Source organism: Oncorhynchus gorbuscha, linkage group LG12 (assembly GCF_021184085.1).
Source record: "Oncorhynchus gorbuscha isolate QuinsamMale2020 ecotype Even-year linkage group LG12, OgorEven_v1.0, whole genome shotgun sequence".
NCBI classification, from domain to species: Eukaryota; Metazoa; Chordata; class Actinopteri; order Salmoniformes; family Salmonidae; genus Oncorhynchus; species Oncorhynchus gorbuscha.
In genome coordinates this window covers 81,664,261-81,671,760 of record NC_060184.1, presented here as the reverse complement: position 1 = coordinate 81,671,760, position 7,500 = coordinate 81,664,261, and the positions used below count along the sequence as shown (strand labels likewise).

General features: G+C 35.2%; 1 protein-coding gene across 3 annotated transcripts in view; it reads left to right on the top strand.

Moving 5' to 3' along the window:
• Positions 1–7,500, top strand: part of stau2 (staufen double-stranded RNA binding protein 2) — a 286,330-nt gene that overhangs the window by 136,641 nt on the left and 142,189 nt on the right. The window lies entirely within an intron of this gene.

Sequence of the window (7,500 nt, the reverse complement as noted above, 5' to 3'; positions counted from 1 at the left end):
AGGAGCTGCCTCTCCCTGGAGGCCTGCCTGGTGAGGAGCTGCCTCTCCCTGGAGGCCTGCCTGGTGAGGAGCTGCCTCTCCCTGGAGGCCTGCCTGGTGAGGAACTACCTCTCCCTGGAGGCCTGCCTGGTGAGGAGCTGCCTCTCCCTGGAGGCCTGCCTGGTGAGGAACTACCTCTCCCTGGAGGCCTGCCTGGTGAGGAGCTGCCTCTCCCTGGAGGCCTGCCTGGTGAGGAGCTGCCTCTCCCTGGAGGCCTGCCTGGTGAGGAACTGCCTGGTGAGGAGCTGCCTCTCCCTGGGAAGTTCCCCTCCCCACCCACAGCCTTCCTCTGCATAGATATACCCCTTCACTCACGATTAAGAGACACACACACACATTTAAATCCTCACACACACAGGCTCTGGGCAGTAGGACGACTAGCTGTCGTTACTCCTGACTAATGGAGGCTCTGGGCAGTAGGACGACTCAAACTAGCTGTCGTTACTCCTGACTAATGGAGGCTCTGGGCAGTAGGACGACTAGCTGTCGTTACTCCTGACTAATGGAGGCTCTGGGCAGTAGGACGACTCAAACTAGCTGTCGTTACTCCTGACTAATGGAGGCTCTGGGCAGTAGGACGACTAGCTGTCGTTACTCCTGACTAATGGAGGCTCTGGGCAGTAGGACGACTAGCTGTCGTTACTCCTGACTAATGGAGGCTCTGGGCAGTAGGACGACTAGCTGTCGTTACTCCTGACTAATGGAGGCTCTGGGCAGTAGGACGACTAGCTGTCGTTACTCCTGACTAATGGAGGCTCTGGGCAGTAGGACGACTAGCTGTCGTTACTCCTGACTAATGGAGGCTCTGGGCAGTAGGACGACTAGCTGTCGTTACTCCTGACTAATGGAGGCTCTGGGCAGTAGGACGACTAGCTGTCGTTACTCCTGACTAATGGAGGCTCTGGGCAGTAGGACGACTAGCTGTCGTTACTCCTGACTAATGGAGGCTCTGGGCAGTAGGACGACTCAAACTGCAGGACAATTAGTCTGTAAGAGGAATGTTGCTTTCTTTCAACAAAGGAATGTAACACAGTATTACATTGCAAGTTTACTTATTGTTAATATCAATCAAATGTATTTATAAAGCCCTTTTTACGTCCGCTGATGTCTCAAAGTGTTGTACAGAAACCCAGACTAAAACCCCAAACAGCAAGCAATGCAGGGTGGCTAGGAAACACTCCTTAGAAAGGCAGGAACCTCTTCTGGCTGTGCCTTGGTGGAGAGAGGAAACCAGGCTCTGAGGGGTCCTCTTCTTGCTGTGCCTTGGTGGAGTCCTCTTCTGGCTGTGCCTTGGTGGAGATTATAAGAGTACATGGCCAGGTTGAATAATACATGATATAATATTATGTAACATAGCATTATATTATATAATATAACAATGTGGTCCTTCTGTAGCTCAGTTGGTAGAGCATGGCGCTTGTAACGCCAGGGTAGTGGGTTCGATCCCCGGGACCACCCATACGTAGAATGTATGCACACATGACTGTAAGTCGCTTTGGATAAAAGCGTCTGCTAAATGGCATATATTATTATTATTATTATTATAATATGTAATTGTAACGACGTTCGTCTGTTGTAAGAAGAGAGTCGGACCGAAATGCAGCGTGTAGGTTACTCATGACTTTAATGAATGAAAACGGTACATGAAAATAACTGAAATACGAAAACAACAAACGAAACGTGAACTAATTACAGCCTATCTGGTGACTACTACACAGAGACAGGTACAAACACCCACAAAATACAAAGTGAACTCAGGCTACCTAAATACGGTTCCCAATCAGAGACAACGATAAGCCCCTGACTCCAATTGAGAATCGCCTCAGGCAGCCAAGCCTATACAACACCCCTAATCAGCTGCGATCCTAAATATTACAAACCCCAATACGAAACACAACATATAAACCCATGTCACACCCTGGCCTACCCAAACATATAACAAAAACACAAAATACAATGACCAAGGCGTGACAGAACCCCCCCCCTAAGGTGCGGACTCCCGGACGCACCTCAAGAGCATAGGGAGGGTCCGGGTGGGCGTCTGTCCATGGTGGCGGTTCTGGCTCGGGACGTGGACCCCACTCCATAAATGTCCTATTTCCTCCCCTTCGCGTCCTGGGATAATCCACCTTCTCCGCCGACCATGGCCTAATAGTGTTATGCAGGTGAATGAGGACCCAAAAGCGACTTGGCGAAAACAGAGTCTTTAATCCAGTAAAGTAAAATACAATCAAATAAAACAATTTCCACTCGTAATGATGAGAACCGACTGGAGACTTGATCTTGAACTGCAGGTTGCCTCGGGAAGGCACTTGAACTAGCAGACTCAGACACCTGCTCACCACGCAGCATCTGAGGGAAACACGACACGACAGGGCAATACACAAACACAGCACGGTGAACAATAGACAAGGATCCGACAGGACAGGAACGGAAAACAAGGGAAGAAATAGGGACTCTAATCAGGGGAAAAGATAAGGAACAGGTGTGGGAAGACTAAATGATTGATTAGGGGAATAGGAACAGCTGGGAGCAGGAACGGAACGATAGAGAGAAGAGAGAGAGGAAGGGAGAGAGAAAAAGGGGAACGAACCTAAAAAGACCAGCAGGGGGAAAACGAACAGAAGGAAAAGCAAAATGACAAGATGATATAAGACAAAACATGACAAATAGTCCTCACCCTGATCCCCACATAACTGAGGAGCAGCTCGGGACAGAGGGGCAGCTCGGGACTGAGGGGCAGCTCGGGACTGAGGGGCAGCTCGGGACTGAGGGGAAGCCCGGTACTGAGAGGAAGCCCGGTACTGAGAGGAAGCCCGGTACTGAGAGGAAGCCCAGTACTGAGATGAAGCTCAGGCAGGTAGTAGGCTCCGGTAAATCCTGGTTGTCGGGCAGATCTAGAAGAGACTGGTTGTCGGGGAGATCTGGAAGAGACTGGTTGTCTGGCGGCGCTGGGCTGACTGGTGGCGCTGGGCAGACTGGGAGCACTGACCAGACTGGGAGCACTGGCAGAGCTGGGCAGACTGGGAGCACTGGCCGCGCTGGGCAGACTGGGAGCACTGGCCGCGCTGGGCAGACTGGGAGCACTGGCCGCGCTGGGCCGACTGGAAGCACTGGCTGTGCTAAACAGGCGGGAGACTCCAACAGCGCAGGAGAGGAGAAAAACGCTGGCTGCGCTGAACAGGCGAGGCGCACTGGAGGCCTGGTGCGTGGTGCTGGAACTGGTGGTACTGGATCGAGGACACGCACAGGAAGCCTGGTGCGGGGAGCTGCTACCGGAGGACTGGTGTGTGGAGGTGGCTCTGGATAGACCGGACCGTGCAGGCGCACTGGAGCTCTTGAGCACCGAGCATGCCCAGGCTTACCTGGCTCGATGCCCACTCTAGCCCGGCCAATAGGAAGGGCTGGTATGTGCTGCACCTGGCTCTGCACCCGCACTGGAAACACCGTGCGCTCCATAGCATAACACGGTGCCTGCCTGGTCTCTCTAGCCCAACGGTGAGCACAAGGAGTTTGCGCAGGTCTCCTACCTGGCTTAACTATTCTGCCTTCTAGCCACCCCCCAATAATTTTTTGGGGCTGCTTTTCAGGCTTCCAACCGCGTCGCCGTGCTGCCTCCTCATACCTGCGCCTCTCCGCTTTATCCGCTTCTATTTCTTCCTTGGAACGGCGATATTCTCCAGGCTGAGCCCAAGGTCCTTTACCGTCTAATTCCTCCTCCCATGTCCAATTCTCCAAGTGGTGCAGCCTCTCCCACTGCAACTGCTCTTCACGATTAACAGGGAGAGTAGGCTCAGGTCTGACTCCTGACTCAGCCACTCTCTCTCTGCGCTTTCCCCCAATAAATATTTGGGGGTTACTTTCATTTTGCGCTCTGCGTCGCCGTGTTTTCCTTTTAGACTCCATTCGTCTATAGCCCTCTTCGTATTGCTGCAGGGAATCCCAGGCGGGCTCCTGCACTCGCTCTGGGTCGGCCGCCCACCTGTCGATTTCTTCCCACGTCGTATACTCCATGCTTCTGCTGTCCATAACGTCGTCCTTTAGCTCCTGCCAGTTCACACGCTGCTCGGTCTGTGAGTGGTGGGTGTTTCTGTAACGACGTTCATCTGTTGTAAGAAGAGAGTCAGACCGAAATGCAGCGTGTAGGTTACTCATGACTTTAATGAATGAAAACGGTACATGAAAATAACTGAAATACGAAAACAACAAACGAAACGTGAACTAATATACAACACCCCTAATCAGCTGCGATCCCAAATATTACAAACCCCAATACGAAACACAACATATAAACCCATGTCACACCCTGGCCTACCCAAACATATAACAAAAACACAAAATACAATGACCAAGGCGTGAAAGTAATATAATTTAACAATATGTAATATAATATAATAATATCTAATATAATATAATAATGTGCAATATAATATAACATTATATAATATAATAATATAATATAATAATATAATATAATAATATATGTATTATAATATAGTAATATATAATATAATATAATAATATATGTATTATAATATAGTAATATGTAATATAATATATTATTCCCTAATATAATATAACATTATATAATATAATATAATAATATATGTATTATAATATAGTAATATGTAATATAATATATTATTCCCTAATATAATATAACATTATATAATATAATATAATAATATATGTATTATAATATAGTAATATGTAATATAATATATTATTCCCTAATATAATATAACATTATATAATATAATATAATAATATATGTATTATAATATAGTAATATGTAATATAATATGTAATATAATATAACATAGAATATAATATAATAATATATGTATTATAATATAGTAATATGTAATATAATATAACATTATATAATATAATATAATAATATATGTATTATAATATAGTAATATGTAATATAATATGTAATATAATATATCATTCTGTAATATAATATAACATTATAGAATATAACATTATAGAATATAGCAATATGTAATATAATATATCATTCTGTAATATAATATAACATTATATAATATAACATTATAGAATATAGCAATATGTAATATAATATATCATTATATAATATAATATAATATAACATTATATAATATAACAATATGTAATATAATATAACATTATATAATATAACATAATATAATATAACATTATATAATATAACATTATGTAATATAATATATCATTCTGTAATATAATATAACATTATAGAATATAGCATTATGTAATATAATATATCATTATATAATATAACATTATATAATATAACATTATATAATATAGCATTATGTAATATAATATAACATTATATAATATAACATTATATAATATAACATTATATAATATAACATTATATAATATAGCATTATGTAATATAATATATCATTCTGTAATATAATATAACATTATAGAATATAGCAATATGTAATATAATATATCATTATATAATATAATATAACATTATATAATATAACATTATATAATATAGCATTATGTAATATAATATAACATTATATAATATAACATTATATAATATAGCATTATGTAATATAATATATCATTCTGTAATATAATATAACATTATAGAATATAGCAATATGTAATATAATATATCATTATATAATATAATATAACATTATAGAATATAACATTATATAATATAACATTATATAATATAGCAATATGTAATATAATATAACATTATATAATATAGCATTATATAATATAGCATTATGTAATATAATATAACAATATGTAATATAATATAGCATTATATAATATAGCAATATGTAATATAATATAGCATTATATAATATATCATTCTGTAATATAATATAACATTATATAATATAGCATTATGTAATATAATATATCATTATATAATATATCATTCTGTAATATAATATAACATTATATAATATAGCATTATGTAATATAATATATCATTCTGTAATATAATATAACATTATATAATATAGCATTATGTAATATAATATATCATTCTGTAATATAATATAACATTATATAATATAGCATTATATAATATATCATTCTGTAATATAATATAACATTATATAATATAGCATTATGTAATATAATATATCATTCTGTAATATAATATAACATTATATAATATAGCAATATGTAATATAATATATCATTATATAATATAACATTATATAACATAACATTATAGAATATAGCAATATGTAATATAATATATCATTATATAATATAACATTATATAACATAACATTATAGAATATAGCAATATGTAATATAATATATCATTCTGTAATATAATATAACATTATATAATATAGCATTATATAATATAGCATTATGTAATATAATATAACAATATGTAATATAATATAGCATTATATAATATAGCAATATGTAATATAATATATCATTATATAATATAACATTATATAACATAACATTATAGAATATAGCAATATGTAATATAATATATCATTCTGTAATATAATATAACATTATATAATATAGCATTATGTAATATAATATATCATTCTGTAATATAATATAACATTATATAATATAGCAATATGTAATATAATATATCATTATATAATATAACATTATATAACATAACATTATAGAATATAGCAATATGTAATATAATATATCATTATATAATATAACATTATATAACATAACATTATAGAATATAGCAATATGTAATATAATATATCATTCTGTAATATAATATAACATTATATAATATATCATTCTGTAATATAATATAACATTATATAATATAACATTATATAATATAACATTATATAATATAACATTATATAATATAACATTATATAATATATCATTATATAATATAACATTATATAATATAACATTATATAATATAGCATTATGTAATATAATATATCATTCTGTAATATAATATAACATTATATAATATAGCAATATGTAATATAATATAACATTATATAATATAACATTATATAATATATCATTCTGTAATATAATATAACATTATATAATATAGCATTATATAATATATCATTCTGTAATATAATATAACATTATATAATATAGCATTATATAATATAGCAATATGTAATATAATATATCATTCTGTAATATAATATAACATTATATAATATAACATTATATAATATAACATTATATAATATAACATTATAGAATATAACATTATATAATATAACATTATAGAATATAACATTATAGAATATAACATTATATAATATATCATTCTGTAATATAATATACATTATATAATATAACAATATGTACTATAATATAACATTATGTAACATTATGTAACATTATGTAGTTTTATGCAAGTTCGACAGATCATTTTTGTCTTTCGACATGGTGGGATCTTTTTGTGTTTGTAAAATGTATTATGCGAGAAATGGT